Below are 17,180 nucleotides of genomic sequence, written 5' to 3'. Positions count from 1 at the left end.
TAACGTATATATAAAAATCAGTAATGATTATAGAAATGACAAACTACCATATAACTGAGTGACAAATTATGTATTTAAATAAAATTCAGAATAAATTAGAACACTACCAGTACTACTGGTGGTTGTCCTTTGTATTCAGCAATGACAGGAAACCTGTGTGGGAGAGTTTTTAAAGTGGAGAAGTCTTTGCACTGGGACAGTTCCACTCTCTTGAACGTAGAAGTGTGGGTCCAGTGTGATGAGTAGATATCACAACTGGGGTCTTCCCTGTTGCAGTGCATGACCATGACTTCCAATATGCATTGTCACGTCCTTCACTCTCCATGTAGTGTTGCAGATCCGCCTTCCTGTCCATTGGATCTCACTGTAGGTCTCATCTGAAAACTGAAGCTGGAGCTGACTACACATGCTAGGACAAGCATGTCTTTATCTCACTGGGGTACGAGGCCTGCTGGCTGGCCCCACCTGGTTTAGCACTGGTGTCTAAAATGGTGTATTGAGGTGTGGTCACTGTTTCATGCAAACAGCTATTTTGGAGCCTGAGGTGAGAGCTGAGTATCTTGTGGGAACCAAAGGTAACATTCAAGATGAATGCTGATACTTTCAAATTGTTCTTAGTTCCTAACCTGTTGAAATAGTGAAATCATTTCATGTTCATTCCATTTCTGGCATTTCGGAGTCTAACTGCTTATAACCACAGTGAGCAAAATATTTCTGAAATGTCTTACTGCTTATTTCTCCGCAACTATCAGTGACAACAACCTCTGCTTTTCGATCACAAGCACACTCAACTGATGCTATTTAAAAACTGTTCGCTGTAAGCACAGTGTAGTCTCTGACAACCACACAACATGCATGTGACTGATGCTAGCTGGAAAATGCTCGGCAACAGACTCCTGCCCCAGTTGAGCAGAATATTGTCCCAAATAAATGAAGGGAATCCTGACTATTCTCTCATTTCAGTTTTGTTCTTTAAGAAATATACCCATTTAACAGATAGCCCAATTAACCAGAATCCACTGTAGGTACTTATGAAAGTATCTCTGATTTAATAAAATATTTGCAAATCTATATGAAATAAGAAATTAAGTTGATTTTCCAAGAGCCGCCAGAGGCCTGATGGACTGAAAAAGTTAAACTTTAAATTCCTTATTTCCATCATTAGGATATTCAAAAGTAATTACTCAATGGAATAAAACCAAAGTGCTGAGAATACTCAGCAAGGCAGGCAGCATCAGTGGAGAGGGAAACAGAGTTGAATTTTGTGATATATGCCCTTTCAGAAGGCTATAGATACTCCATCAGAAATAAGTGGGAAATAATGTCGGTGGCACAGTTAGTAGAGCCGCTGCTCACAACACCAAAGACCTGGGTTCACTCCTGATCTATGTGGAGATCCCTGTAATGATCGTATGAGTTTTGTCCAGATGTTCCAGTTTTCTTCCTATCCTATAAATGTGGATCGGTAGGTTAATTGCTCACTGTAAATAGCCCCTTGTGTGTAGTTGGTGATAGAATCTGAGGAATTTGATGCACATGTGGAAAAAAATTGCAATTAATGTAGGATAGCATGGACTTGAGAAGCTGAAGGGGCTGTTTCTGTGCTGTATCTCTCTTTGACTCTTAAGAAACTATTAAAGCTGAGCAGATTAAGAGAGAAAAATGCATGCTCGTTCTGAAAAATGAGCAGAGCTGCTTCTAAGTGCACATTCCCTCAAGATTCAGGGGAGAAGGTTCAGAACGGAGATGAGGAGAAACTGTTTCTCCCAGAGAGTGGTGAATCTGTGGAATTCTCTGCCTAGGGAAGCAGTTGAGGCTTCTTCACTAAATATATTTAAGATACAGTTAGATAGGTTTTTACATAGGTAAGGGAATTAAGGGTTATGGGGAAAAGGCAGGTAGATGGAGCTGAGTTTACGGACACATCAGCCATGATCTTAATGAATGGCGGGGCAGGCTCGATGGGCCAGATGGCCTACTCCTGCTCCTATTTCTTATGTTCTTATGTACCCTGAGGAGAAGTGATAGTGAATGAAATAATAAAAAACACAAAGCAAACAAACTGGAAATTCTGGATATTCTTATTACAAAAATTATGATGAATATATTTAGCATGTTAAGCAGCATCTGTGGAGAAGAAGAAAATGTTTTGTGTCACTGATGTTTTGGATTACTTTTCAGAAGTACTTCATTTCTTCTGCAGATCTCACCAGGTCATACAATGGTGATAGAAAGTTTGTGAACCCAGTAGAATTTTCTCTATTTCTGCATAAATGAGACCTAAAATGTGATCAATTTTCATGTAAGTCCTAAAAGTAGATAAAGACAACCCAATTAAGTAAATAACACAGAAAACATTATACTTGTTCATTTATTTATTGAGAAAAATTACGCAATATTACATGTATTTGTTGGAAAAAGAATGCCTTTTAGAGTTGGGTGTTCCAATCAATGAGAAGAGATTGGAGGCGTGGGTTGTAGAGGTGCCCCGCCCTATATAAAAAAAAGTTACTGTTACTGACAGAGCCTGCTCTGCTCAAGAAATATTCGTTTATGTGCACCATGCGTTGAGCAAAACAACTTTCAGACGACTTTAGAAGAAGAATTGTGGAGACGTGTGAAGCTAGAAAAGGCTACAAAGGTATTTTTAAAGACCTGAATGTTCATCAGTCCACAGTAAGAGAAATTGTCTCCAAATGGAGGAAATTCAGTACTGTTGCTACGTTCCCTAGGAGTGGGCATCCTGCAAAGACCACACCAAGAGCCCACATACAATGCTGAAGGAGACCTGCAGAAATCTCTAAAACTTGCTAAAGTCTCTGTTCATGTGCCCACTATAAGAAAAGTACCGAACAAGCATGGTGTTCATGGAAGGACACTATGGAGAAAACTATTGCTCTTCAAAAAAAAATTGCTGTACATCTCAAGTTTGTAAAAAAGACCACCTGGCTGTTCTACAACACTTCTGGGACAATATTTTGTGGACTGTTGAGACTTTTTGGCAGAAATGCACATCACTATGTTTGGAGGGAAAAGCGCACTACGCACCAACAGCAAAACTTCATCTCAAGCATGGTGGAAGGAGCTGTTTTGCTGCCTCATGGCCTGGACAGCTTGTAATTGTTGAGGGAACAATGAATTCAAAGTTTATCAATACATTTTACAGGAGAATGTCAGTGTAGCAGTCTGTCTCCTGAAGCTCAATAAAAGTTGGATAATGCAATGAGACAGTGATCCAAAAGCCAAGAATAAATCAACAATAGAATGGTTTAAAAAAAATAAAATTTGTGTTTTGGAACGGCTGAGTCAAAGTCCTGACCTTAATTGTATTGAAATGTTGTGGAAGGACCTGAAGCAAGCAGTTCATGCAAGTCAACCAACCAACATCCCAGAGTTGAAGCAGTTTTGTAAGGAGGAATGGTCCAAAATTTTTCCAAGCCAATATTCAGGACTGATCAACAGTTACTAGAAACATTTGGTTGAAATTACTGCTGTACAAGGAGGTCACACTAATTACTAGAAGCAAAGATTCACATACTTTTTCCAACGAATACATGTAATATTGGATTATTTTTCTCAATAAGTAAATGAACAAGTATAATGTTTTCTGAGTCATTTACTTAATTGTGTTCTCTTTATCTAATTTTAGGACTTACATGAAGATCTGATCACATTTTAGGTCATATTTATGCAGAAATAGAGAAAATTCTACAGGGGTCACAAAGTTAACAGCACCACTGTAAGTATTCTGTGCAGTGCTAGCAAGACTGTGATGAGTTCCCCAGCAGTTCATCAACAACTGGCATGCTTTTGCACAATAAACTATTGTGTGTGTAATCAAGATCAGAAGTGTAGTTGAAATGAATTTGGCTGGGTTTTGTGAACTCCCCAGAGCTGTTCAATATTCAGAATTCCATATATTTTCAAGGCTAATAATAACTGCTTGGGTAAAGCCACTGAACTAAATGTCTCATGCACTTCTTGGAAATGGACCACTGAATTTCTGTAATAAATCATAGCAATATTTTTAAATGCAGTGAGCATGACTCAGAACTGGGGCATCTGAGGATATGTTCCTCAGCCTTGGCTCCAGACTTCCTGCATAATACCACATTCTACTCTTCAGAAATATTTTATTGGTTGTAATGGGCAACCTAAAATTGATGTGAAAGGAGCATCTTTAGCTTCTTTCTGGGTCATTTAGTGAATTAAATACTGGTCTTTATCTCTACAGTCTGGATGTCAAACTGGACAGGATTAAAGTTGATGAAGTTTCATTTGTCTGAGATTGTGTTTGAAATGAACCCCTCGTTATAGCAGAGGGAGGGAACGAAGGTGATGTAATTGCTACACACCAGTGCAGGTTGGGTTAAGTTTCAAAGGGATCCAATTTGAAACATTGAGAAATCTTCCCAATGAAAAGTTCACAGAGCCAGCAATAGTGACAGTACTTCATTCTTATTCATCGTCATTATGTGCCATGTTTTATGATGTAGGTGTTCATGATCTCATGAACATGATTGTTCTTGGCAAATTTTTCTACAGAAATGTTTTCTATTGCCATCTGCTGGGCAGCACCTTTTCAAGATGGGTGATCCCAGCCATTATCAATACTTTTCAGAGATTGTCTGCCTGTTATCAGTGGTCACATAACCTGGACTTGTGAAGTGCACCAGTTGCTCATAGGACCGCCTCCTTTGTAGAGCTGTATCTCCACCCCACCAACCATCATTCTTACCATAGGAGCAAAAATTATTCCCTCATCTCTATAAAAATTATTCCCTCATCTGCTGTGATATTTGTTCAATTCCTACAGACTTTTTGTACTCTTCTCCATCTGTGACACACATTGGAGTGCCGTACAATTTGAGTTGATAGAATGCTTGTAAACCATGAAGCAGTGACATTTCAACTTGTTCAGTATATTTGATCTCAGTGAGCACTTGTTGAACACTGTAATTTCTCTGACATCCAGCAGGGTCAACAACTGCTGGTGTGAATTAAGTCAGATCTTACCTACTTTGATATCAGGATGGTCTGCAGCATTTCCCATCATTTATTCAACCCTTTTCCCAGGTTGCTGGATTTGGACTTGGCAGTTAGATGCTGAGGCTTAACAAAGAGGAAGTCTGCCGATGGAGCTTTTATTGATGGGAACTCATTCTTAGGGATTACGGGCGGATCCTTCAGCTCAGTGAGCCTACTGTACTTTTGGTCACCTGAATTTCAACTTTTCTCCACCTGCAGCAGCCTTTGCCACGTTGTTGACCTTTTATGTATGATGAAAATTCTTCTCAATTCATTTGTAGATTTGTCAATTCTGAATTTGAAAGTTATAGTGTTGATATCAATCCCAGCAGCTTGACAGGAGGTGGAGGTTGGGGAGCAGTGGGGTAGGTGGGGGTATTGGAAAGGGTGACAGTGACAGGAAAGCAGTCAAAACTCACTACCTCTAACATAAAATAAAAAAAACAGACAATGGTAGAAATCCGCAAATGTCACTGTGACGAAGGGTCCTTGCTAACATGTCTTCTCAGTGGTGGCCTGATCTGATGAGCCTTTCCAACATTTTGTATTTTTATTTCAGACTTCCAGCACCTGTGGTCTTTAATTCTTAAAAGTTCTCTCACCATTCTTACTTGTCTGATGTAAGTCACATAAAGGCAGTTTGTCTCAAAGTAATGGCAGCTTTGATACATCCAGATAAACTATATACGTTTTAAACTTGGGTTTAACCCGCTGCTCTGGTCACGGACTTTCTCATCTCTCCCCGTTACTCAGTTTTTTTTTGCTGGGGACCATTTCTGCTGTCTGACCCAATGCCCAGCACAAATATTGACTCTCCGTCATAGACAGCAATTACCTTTCTTGTAAGTTTTTCTGGGCCTGTCAATTACATGAAGCCAGGCACTTTGATCTTCACTTTGATCTTTCACTGGGTTATGACCCTGGATTCTATTGAAAGGAAACAGATTTTCGCTGAAGGGAATTATCGAAATATGGCTTTTTGGTCACTTCATAACCTAAGTAAACCTGTTTGATCACGATGTGCAGCTCTCAGTTATTATCTGACCACTCGAGTACCTGGTTCTGTAAGTCACTTTGTCACTTTACTTCATTTGTAATCTTATCTGTCTTACCTGCTTCCAAAATGTGCAACCTCATCTTCGTTTTTATTTATTTTGTTCACTTTATTAATCCACATTGCGGAATTTAAAGATTTAAAGACTTCAACTCTACAGGAAACAACAGTGAATGGAAAGGCCTTCTTGAGACATTGTGATTTTTCAATGGGATATAAACAGATTGAATGACATGACGAGACTTGAGTAATGTGAGAAAGAGTAAGGTAATAGACTTCGGTTAGAAGAATTACAAAATGGATTACCATGCACAGGAAAAGAGGCTGCGGGTGAATACAGAGGGAGATGGAGGGAAGTATTATTACAATTATATGGGTTCCTTTCGACCTAAACGGTATTACAATTACAATTGTATAGGTCGTTAGTGAGACCACTCATGGAATACTGTGCAGTTTTGTTCTCCTTACCTAAGGATATAGTAAAGAGGTGACAGACCAAATGAGATTCATCAAGTTAATTCCTTGGATGTCCTATTAAAGAAAGGCTGAATGGGCTGTGTCTCTGTTCTTATGAAGTTTAATTTTATGAAACATAAGATCGTAATGGGCTGTTAGGAGGCATACCTAATAAAGTGGCCACTGACTGTATGATTGTGGTCTTCTGCTGTTGTGGTCCGTCCACTTCAAGGTTTGATGTGTTGCATGTTCAGGGATGCTGTTCTGCACACCACTGCAGTAACATGTGATTATTTGAGTTATTTTCATCTTCCTGTCAGCTTGAACCAGTCTGGCTATTCTCCTCTGACCTCTCTCATTAACAAGTCATTTTTTGACAACAGAATTTCAGCTCACTGGATTTTTTTTTTTGGTTTTTTTTGGCACCATTCTCTGTAACGAGACTGTTGTGCATGGAAATTCCTGGAGATCAGCAGTTTCTGATATCTCAAACCACCTCATCTGGCACCTACAATCATTCCACGCTCAAAGCAACTTCGATGACATTTCTTTCCCACTCTGGATTTGGCCTGAGCAACAAATGAACCTCTTGACCATACCTGCGTGCTTTATGCATTCGGTTGCTGCCACTTGATTGTCTGATTGACAAGGTGTTACACATGAGGCTGCTTAACAAGCCATGAGCCCATTGTATTACAGGAAAGATTCCAGCATGAATAAAGCAGTGGCTGATTGGCAGGAGGCAAAGAGTGGGAATAAAGGGAGCCTTTTCTGGTTGACTGCTGGTGATTAGTGGTGTTCCACAGGGGTCTGTGGTGAGACTGATTCCTTTTACGTTATATGTCAATGATTTGTATGTTGGAATTGATGGTTTTGTTGCAAAGTTTGCAGATGATATGAAGATAGGTGGAGGGGCAGGTAGTTTTGAGGAAGTAGAAAAGCTAGAGAAGGAATCTGACAGATTAGGGGAATGGGCAAAGAAATGGCAGATGGAATACAGTGTCAGGAAGTGTATGGTCATGCAATTTGGTAGAAAAAATGAAAGGGTTAACTGTTTTCTAAATGGATACTAAAAGCTGAGGTGCAAAGGGACTTGGGAGTCCTTGTGCTTGCTTCCCGAAAGGTTAATTTTTAGGCTTTGTCTGGTGACGGAGGCAAATGCAATATTAGGATGCACTCCTTGAGGACTAGACTATAAAAGCAAAGATGAAATGTTCAGACTTTATAAAGCTCTGGTGTATTCACTTGAGTATTGTTAGCAGGTTTGGGCTCCTTATCTTAGAAAGGATGTACTGAAACTGAAACTGTTCAAAAGAGGTCCGCAAAAATGATTCCAGGATTGAATGGTTTGTCATATGAAGAGTGTTTGATGACTCCGGGCCTGTACTCTCTGGAATTCAGAAGAACATGGGGTGACCTCATTGAAACCTATTGAATGGTATAAGGCCTTGATGGAGTTGATGTGGAGAGGGTGTTTCCTATGGTGGGAGAGTCTAAGACCAGAGGACACAGCCTCAGAATTGGGTGGTGTCCTTTTAGAACAGAGATGAGGAGGGATTTCTTTAGCCAGAGAGTGGTGAATCTGTGGAATTCTTTGCCTCAGGCAGCTGGTGAGGCCAAGTCTTTATGTGTGTTTAAGGCAGAAGTTGATAGATTCTTGACAGGGCATGTAGGGATACGGGGAGAATGCAGGAGACTGGGCTGAGAGAAAAATCAGATCAGCCATGATGAAATGACGGAACAAGTATGATGGGACAAATAGCCTCATTAATCGGGTGTATTGGATCTAAAATTGGCTTGGTGATAGGAGGCAGAAGGTAGTGATGGAAGTCTGTGACTAGTGGTGTACCGCAGAGATCGATTCTGGAACCCACACTTTTTGTGCAGGTAATACTCAGGGAATGAGGTGACATCTGGAATGTAGGAGCTGAGGGGTGACCTGATAGAAGGATACAGAATTATAAAGGAGATAGATTGATAGTAAGAGTCTTTGCCCTATGGTGGATGTTTATACATCAAGGGTGCACAGGTTTAAGAAAAGAGGTCAGAGGTCCATTATAGATCTGAGGGAGAACTTGAATTTTCACAAAATCTGGTTAGAATCCAAAACGCACTGCCTGAAGATGTGCTAAAGGCAGAGACTCTCATAACAAATGTTTGAATTGCCAAAGCATAGAGGGCTACAGACCTAATATGGGTTACTATGCTGTATGGCTCCATGCCTCTAGTTAACTTGTTGAGTCTGTGTTCTTTCATCTGAATAACGAATATTCAGAGGTAAAATGAATTTTAAGATACAGAGAGTTGGTGGAGTAGAAGAGAGATCAAAACTGGAGGTCAGAATCAGGTTTAATATCTAAGTTCAAAGTAAATGTTGTTGTCAAAATGGCACCATGTACAACCCTGAGATTCATTTTCTGGCAGGCATACACAATGGTTCCAATAACTGTAATAGAATAAGTGAAAAACTGCACCAACAGAGTGGACAACCAGTGTGCAAAAGGCAACAAATTGTGCAAATACAGAAATAAATATATAAACAATAAATATTGAAAACATGAGATAAAGAGTCCTTGAAAGTGAGTCCATGGTTCACTGCAACATTTCGATAATGGGGCAAGTAAAGATGAGTGAAGTTATGCCCTTTGGTTCACGAGCCAGATGGTTGGTAACAGTAATAATTGTTTCTAAGCCTGGTGGAGTGAGTCCTGAGGCTCTTGTATCTTCTTCCTGATGGCAGCAGCAAGAAGAGAGCATGACGTGGGTGGTTGGGGTCCCTAATGATCGATGCTGCTTTGCTTTGACAATGCTTCATGTGGATGTCCTCCATGGCGGGCAGAGCTTTACCCATGATGCATTGGGCCATTTCTACTACTTTTTGTAGAATTTTCCGTTCAAGGGTATTGGTGTTTCCATACTTGGCTGTGATGCAGACAGTTAATATACTCTCCGCCACATATCTAAGAAGTTTGTCAAAATTTTAGATGTCAGACACCAAAGGAAGTAGAGAATACGTACACGATGCTGGAAGAACTCAGCAGGTCAGGCAGCATCCATGAGAAAAGAGTAGCCAACGTTTCGGGCCGTGACCCTTCATCAGGAATGGGGGGGGGGGGAAGAGAGGGCCGAAGCCCAGTAATAGTTAGGGAGGGGGAAGGGCTAGAGGCGCCAGGTGGAGAACCAATCAGAGGAAGGATAAAGGGGGGAGGGAATAAGCATGAAAGAACTGTAGAGATAAAGGAGCAGAAAGTTGAAAGGGGAGAGAGGCAGAGAGGGACCTAGGATAGGGGGAGGGGGAGGGAATTACCAGAAATTAGAGAATTCAATGTTCATACCACCAGGCAGGAGGCTACCCTGAGGTGTTGAGGTGTTGCTCCTCCAACCTGAGTTTGGCCTCATCATGGCAGTAGAGGAGGCCATGTATGGATATATCTAGATGGGAATGAGAGGCAGAGTTGAAGTAGGTGGCAACCGGGAGATCCTGTCTGTTGTGGTGGACAGAGCGAAGGTGCTCGACGAAGCGGTCCCCCAATCTGCGTCGGGTCTTGCCGATGTAGAGGAGGCCGCACCGAGAGCACCAGATGCAATATTCAACTCCAGCAGACTCGCAGGTGAAGTGTTGCCTCACCTGGAAGGACTGTCTGGGTCCCGGAATGGTGGTAAGGGGGGAGGTGTGGGGACAGGTGTAGCATTTGCACTTACAGGGATAAGTGCCGGGTGGGAGTTCTGTGGGGAGGGATGTTTGGACCAGGTGGACTAGGTGTGGACTGCCATGCTTTCTTCATAATTGCATTTATGTGCTGGACCCAGTACAAGTCCTCTGAAATGAAAACCCTGAGCAATTTGAAGATGCTGACCCTTTCTACCTCTGATGAGGACTGGCACATGGACCTCTGGTTTCCTCCTCCTGTAGTCAATAATCAGCTCCTTGGTCCTGCTGACATTGAATGGGAGATTCTAGTGGCAGCACTCAGCCAGATTTTCAGTCTCCCTCTTATATGTTGCTACATCATCATCTTTAGTTTGGCTTATGCCAATGCTGTTGTCAGCAGATTTGAATATGGCATTGGAGCTGTGATTATCCATGCAGTCATTAAGTGTAAAGTGAGTAGAGCAGGGGGCTAAGCACACAGCCTTGCGGTGCATCTGTGCTGATGGAGATTGTAGAGATGTTGTTGCCAATCTGAACTGACTGGGGATCTGCTAGTAAGGAAATTGAAGATCCAATTGCACAAGGAGGTACTGAGGCCAACATCTTGAAGCTTTGAAGGGGTAATGTTATTCATTGTTGAACTGTAGTCGAGAAAGAACATCTTGATGTATGCAACTTTGCTGTCCAGATGTTCCAGCGATGAGTGAAGAGCCAATGAGATGGAATTTTCTGTGGATCTTTTGCTTCCATTGGCAAATTGGAGTGGATCTAAACCACTTCTTGGGCAGGGCTTGATATGTTTCTTCATCACTGTGGATGTAAGTGCTACTTGACCATAGTCATTGAGGCAGGATAAAATGTTCTTCTTAGACATCGGTATAAGTGAAGTCTGCTTGAAGCAGGTGGGTACCTCAGGTGTTGAAGCAAGAGGTTAAAGATCTCAGTGAAAACTTCAGCCAGTTGATCATCACAGGTCTTTATTACTTGGTCAGGTAGCCGGTCTGGGCCAAATGCTTTTTGTGATTCCACCCTCCTGAAGGCTGCTTGCATGACTGAAATCATGGGATCATTGAGGGCTGTGGGAATTTGTGATATGTATGTAGTTGGTTGGCCAGGTGGAGATATGCCTCCACTATAGGAAGCGTAAGGCACTCTTTTCCTCTGCTAGCCTGCAGGTGACCTTTGGGCAAGGTGTCGCAAGGGATTAGTGTGACATGAAACCACGGGTGCAGGTGGTGGATGGTTGCATGAGCAGATGGTGCATCCACTGACGCCAGGCAGACAATCTTTGAAGAATATTGATAATGGCTGGCATCACCCATCTTGTAAAGACACTGCCCAGAAGAAGGCAATGGCCCAAACCACTTCTGTAGAAAAATTTGCCAAGAGCAATCATGATCATAGACAATGATCACCTATGGCATATGGCATGGCACATAACGATGATGATGATTTGTATACGTATATATATATGTGTGTGTGTGTGAGTATATTATCACTGTACATTTGACATGTAATGCAAAATGAGAGCCAAAAAAAATTTTAAAAAATAGTGAGCTGGTGTTCATGGATTCATTGTCCATTTAGAAATCTGATGGTGGAGGGGAAGAACCTGTTCCTGAAATGTTACCATTGTGTCTTCAGGCTCCTGTACCACCTCCTCAATGGAAAAAATGAGAAGAGGACATGTCTTTAATAATTGATGCTGCCTTTTTGAGGCATTGCCTTTTAAAAGCATCCTCAATGCAGGGGAGGCCAGTGCCCATGATGGAACTGGCTGAGTTTATAACTTTCTGCAACTTTTTCTGATCCTGCATATTGGCCCCTCCAGACTAGATGGTGATGCAACCAGTTAGAGTTTCCACCATACGTCTGTAGAAATTTGCGAGTGCCTTTGGTGTCATACCAAGTCGACTCAAACCCTAATGAAATGAAGCTACTGCCATGCTTTCTTTGTAATTGCATCAACCTGTTGGGCCCAAAATAGATCTTCAGAGATGTTGACACCCAGAAGCTTCAAGCTGCACACCCTTTGACTACGACACCTCGATGAGGACTGGTGTATGTTCTTCCAACTTCGCCTTGAATTTACAAGGCTGCTCCGACAGCACTCAACCACCTGATTTATCTCACTGTTTTATGTCTCCTCCTTTTCATCTAAAATTCTGCCAACAACAGTTGTGTCTCTGGCAGATTTATAGATGGTGTTTCAGCTCTGCCTAACCATACAGTTGTGTTGTAGCGAGAGTCGAGCAAAAGACTAAGCATGCATCCTTGAGGTACACCAGTGCTGAGCATCAGCGAGGAGGAGTTGTTATTTCTGATCCGCACTGACTGTGGTCTCCTGGTGAGGAATTCAAGGATCGAGTTGCAGAGGGAGGTACAGAGGCCCAGGTTATGGAGCTTGTTGATTGGAACTGAGAGTGTGATTGTGTTGAACCTTAAGCTTTAATCAATAAACAGCAGCCTGATGTAGGTGTTGCTGTTGTCCAGCTGACCCTGGGCCAAGTGGAGAGCCAGCCAGATTGTATCTGCTGTGCTCTTATTGTGGTGATAGGCAAATAGCAGCACCTCCAGGTTCTTGCTGAGTTGAATGCGGCCATGATCAACCTCTCAAAATAGTTTGTCACAGTAGATGTGAGTGCAACTGGTCAATAGTCATTGAGGCAGCTCACCCTTCTCTTCTTGGGTACTGGTGTGATTGTCATCCTTTTGAAACACGTGGGGACCTCTTTTTGCAGCACTGAGAAATTGAAGAAGTCCTTGAACACTCCAGCCAGTTGGTTGGTGCAGGTTTTTAAAGCCCTACCAGGTACACCATCAGGGCCTGGTGTCCTGCATGGGTTTACCCTCTTGAAAGATGACTCATGTTTGCTTCTGAGACAGAGATTACAGGCCCAGCAGATGCTGCAGGGATTAGCACAGGAGTAGTTTTATTCTCCCTTTTGAAGCATGAATAAAAGTCACTGAGCTCATCTGGGAGTGAGCATCACAACTGTTAGGTTTTACAGGCCTTGTAGGAAGTAATGTCCTGGAAACCCTGCCAGAGCTGACTTGCATCAGGTTCCATTTCTAACTTCAATCAGAATTGTAGTTTACTCTAAGGTAGTCTTCCATAGGTTATACCTGGAGTTCTTGTATAGTTATGGATCACCGGTCTTCAATGCCACAGATCTATCCTTCAGTAGATTATGAATATCCTGATTCATCACTGCTTTTGATTTGGGTATGTTCAGTATGAACTCAAAGGCACACACTCGTCCACATAGGTCTTGATAAAGTCAGTGATAAAGTCTGAATATATTTATTCAGATTCGAAGGCGAATCCCTGAATATTGTCTTGTCTACTGACCCAAAGCAGTCCTGTAAGTGCTCCTCCTTCTCCCTTGGCCATACCTTCTTGGTCCATGCCTCTGGTATTGTAATCTTTATTCTCTGCCTGCACACTGGGAATAGAAGTACAGCTAGGTGATTGGAGTTTCCAAAGTGTGGGTATGGGTCAGCATTCTTGATGGTGGTATAACTGGTCAAGTGTGTTGGCTCCTGTGGGTCCACAGGAGATAATGTTGGTAGTTTTTTTAGAGACTTATTCAAGTTGGCCTGGTTGAAATCCCCAGCAATGATAGGGAAGGCAGCAGGGTGTGCTGTTTTGTGAACTGCTGATCACAGTGCTCAGCTCCTCCTGTACCTGTCTGGGGCGGAATGCACACTGCTACCAGGATGACAGCGGAAAACTCCCTAGGCAGATAAAATGGAAATACTTGACCGCTAGATGTTCCAGGTTGGGTTAACAGGACTGGGACAGAACCGCAATGTCTTTTCCCCACGATGAGTTAATCATGAAGTGCACTCCATCTCCTCTACCTGAAAAAGACTGAGTTGACCTGTCTTTGCAGAGAATGTTGAAGCCATTGGGCTGCAGCACTGTGTCTAGAATGGCAGGCTGAGCTGTGTTTCCACGAAGCAAAGTACACAGCAGTTCCTGATGTCCCTCTGGTTACCGCAATCTTGCTCTGAATTCATCAAGCTTATTTTCCAGAGCCTGTACATTCACCAGCAAGGTAGTTGTTAGTGGGTTCTAAGATCTCTGCGTTTCAATTGTACCTGCCTTCTCCGCTTCTATTTTCTTAAAGGGGAATTGTACTTGCTACTTGACTCTGTAGTCTGGGATTTGCCAATATCGCTAGATTTGAGTATGGATATATTATTTAAACATTTTAAAACAGTATTGCTTACTGAAGTACCCATGGATATGACTGTGAATTTCAGCTGCAGTAGTCTTAAACAGGGAAGATTTGATGATTCCCATCAGAGCTTCACACAAAGAGTCGCCACTTATTGGCACTATCTTCTTTAAAGTCTGGGCAGAGTGAAGGTATGAGACTTTGAATAATAAGAGCAGTGGTAGAGCTTTATGGTGGTAATGGATATAAAAATTAATGTTTCAGTCTGGGACTGAATTGTAACTCTTAAAGCAGGATAATTATAAGGAACTACCAGGAGAATAAAACACGAATATTAGAAAATGAAATGAAAATTCTAGAAATATCCATTATCTAGGGACTTCTAAGTTCAAGTTCAGGTTTAATTGTCATTCAATTAGGAATATAGCAAAACTAAACAGCATTCTTCTGGGGCTAAGGTGCAAAACACAATACCAACAGATAAGTGCAGCACACAGCACGCATAACACATATAATTATGATATCATAAAAACATACAGTTACAAAAAAGATTAAAAAATATATAGCCCAAGTCCCTGAGTGCCACAGTCTCTGGATTGATAGTGAATGCATGTTGTCTTGGAGCCATGTGTCTGCAAGAACGAGCCGCAGCAGTCCCTCATTTCGCTTGATTGCAACTGCTGACAAACACAGTTCAGCTTGTTTTCCACTGAGCAAACACCCAAACACTAATGGAAGGGGTTGGCCCCCAAACTACTATAGAACTGAGCAGCACACAGACAGCTCCAGCGTCATCTTTGCCAATGACCTCAAATGGCGACTCTTGGGGATGAGGGCCTTGGGCCATGAGGATGCAACAACCATGGCAACACAGCTGCCATGCCACCAGTCTCACCAATGGACCAGTGAATCAGACTCATGGTCCGACTCTATATTGGACTTGCAATCAAAAGAAAAGTGTCCAAGCCTATCATTTCCACTCTTTGTTTGATTCTGGATGACTGAAGCAGGTTGCAAAACGGTTTGCAACAAGTCCAACTGCAACACTATCCAGCAATTCACTGGTCGGGTACATCTTAATGATCTGAATATCCAGCAGTGTCTTATGATTGTAAAAATGACATATAAAGTGAACAATTGCATGTTTGTTTCGACTTAGAGAGTCTTTTGCACCTGAACAACGTGCTACTATTTCACTGGAACATTGGAGACTTTTATTGTCACATGGATGAAAGAAAAATGGAGGGTTATGAAATTTGTTATTTTATGGGAACAGAGTAGGGCAATACAATAATAAATATTATAAGACATATATAAAGAATAAATCAAGTGCAAAAAGAGCACAAAATAGTGAGGTAGTGGTCATGAATTCATGGACCATTCAGAAATCTGATGGCAGACGGGATGAAGCTGTTTCTAAAATGTGAAGTGTGCCTCAGATTCCTGTAATGAGGAAGGGGTGTGTCCTGGATGGTGCCCTTTTGAGGCATCATGTTTTGAAGGTGTCCTCGACGGTAGGGAGGCTACAGCCCATGATGGAGCTGGTTGAGTTTACAATCCCCTGCAACTTTTCCTATAGATTGGCATCTCTGTATCGGGGGGGGGGGGGGGGGGGAGTGGTGATACAACTGGTTAGAATGTCTCCACAATACATTTGTAGAAATTGGTGGCATACTAAATCTTCTCCAAGCTCTCAATGACAAATAGTCACTGTTGAGCCTTCTTTGTAATTGGATCAATATGTTGGGCCCAGGATAAATCTTCATTGAACTTGAAACACCCAGGAACTTGAAACTGTTTACCTTTTCCACTACTGACCCCTCAATGAAGATTGGTGTATGTTTTCCCAGCTTCCCGTTCCTGAAGCTACATTCAGTTCCTTGGTCTTACTGATATTTAGTGCAAAGTAGTTGTTGTGACACCACTCAACCAGCTGATCTGTCTCACTCCTGTGTACCTCCTTATCACCGTTTGAGATTTTACTGCCAACAGTTGTACTGTATCATCAGTGAATTGACAGATGACTCCGTAACTAGGTAGAGTGTGGTCAACAGTGCAAGAGGACCACTTAATACTCTTATAACAGCGGGATCAAAGCTGTCATTGAGTTTGGTTGTACGTGATTTCCGGTTTTTTATCTTCTGTTCATTTGGAGGAGGAAGAAGAAAGAGAGTCCATGGTGAGTGGAGTCTTTAATTATGTTGGCTGCTTTACCAAGATAATGAGAAGTACAGAGTCCATGGAGGAGAAGCTGGTTTCTGTGATGTGCTGGGCAGTGTCCACAACTTTGCTGTTTCTTGTGGTCTCAGGCAGAGCAGTTGCCATACCAAGCATTAGTGCACCTGAATCAGACGCTGTCTATGGTGTACCTGTGGAAATTGGTGAGGATCAGTGCAGGCATGCTGAACTTCTTTAGCCTCATGTGGAAATAAGAGGTGGTTGGTGTTCTTTCTAAGCTCTACCGTGTGTGCCGCTGAAATTTTCAACACTCTCAACCTTTAGACAGTTGATGTAAACAGGAGCATGTGCATTGCCCCCTTCCTGAAGCACTTATTTTGTTGACATTAAGAAAAAGGTCGTTGCCATGACACCATGCACCTAGACCTTCTATCTCTTCTTGTACACTGACTCATTGTTACTTGAGATTTGGCCCATTACGGTGGTGTCATTTGCAAACCTGCAGGTGGAGTTAGAGAAGGACCTGACCGTGCAGTCACGAGTGTATAGAAGAGAAGAGGCTGAAGGCTCAGCCTCATGAGGCACCAATGTTAAAGGTAATGTGGTGGAGGAGTTGCTGCCTATCCTA

The sequence above is a fragment of the Hypanus sabinus genome, chromosome 14 (genome assembly GCF_030144855.1).
Source record: "Hypanus sabinus isolate sHypSab1 chromosome 14, sHypSab1.hap1, whole genome shotgun sequence".
Classification (NCBI taxonomy): domain Eukaryota; kingdom Metazoa; phylum Chordata; class Chondrichthyes; order Myliobatiformes; family Dasyatidae; genus Hypanus; species Hypanus sabinus.
This window is presented reverse-complemented; position numbering follows the sequence as displayed.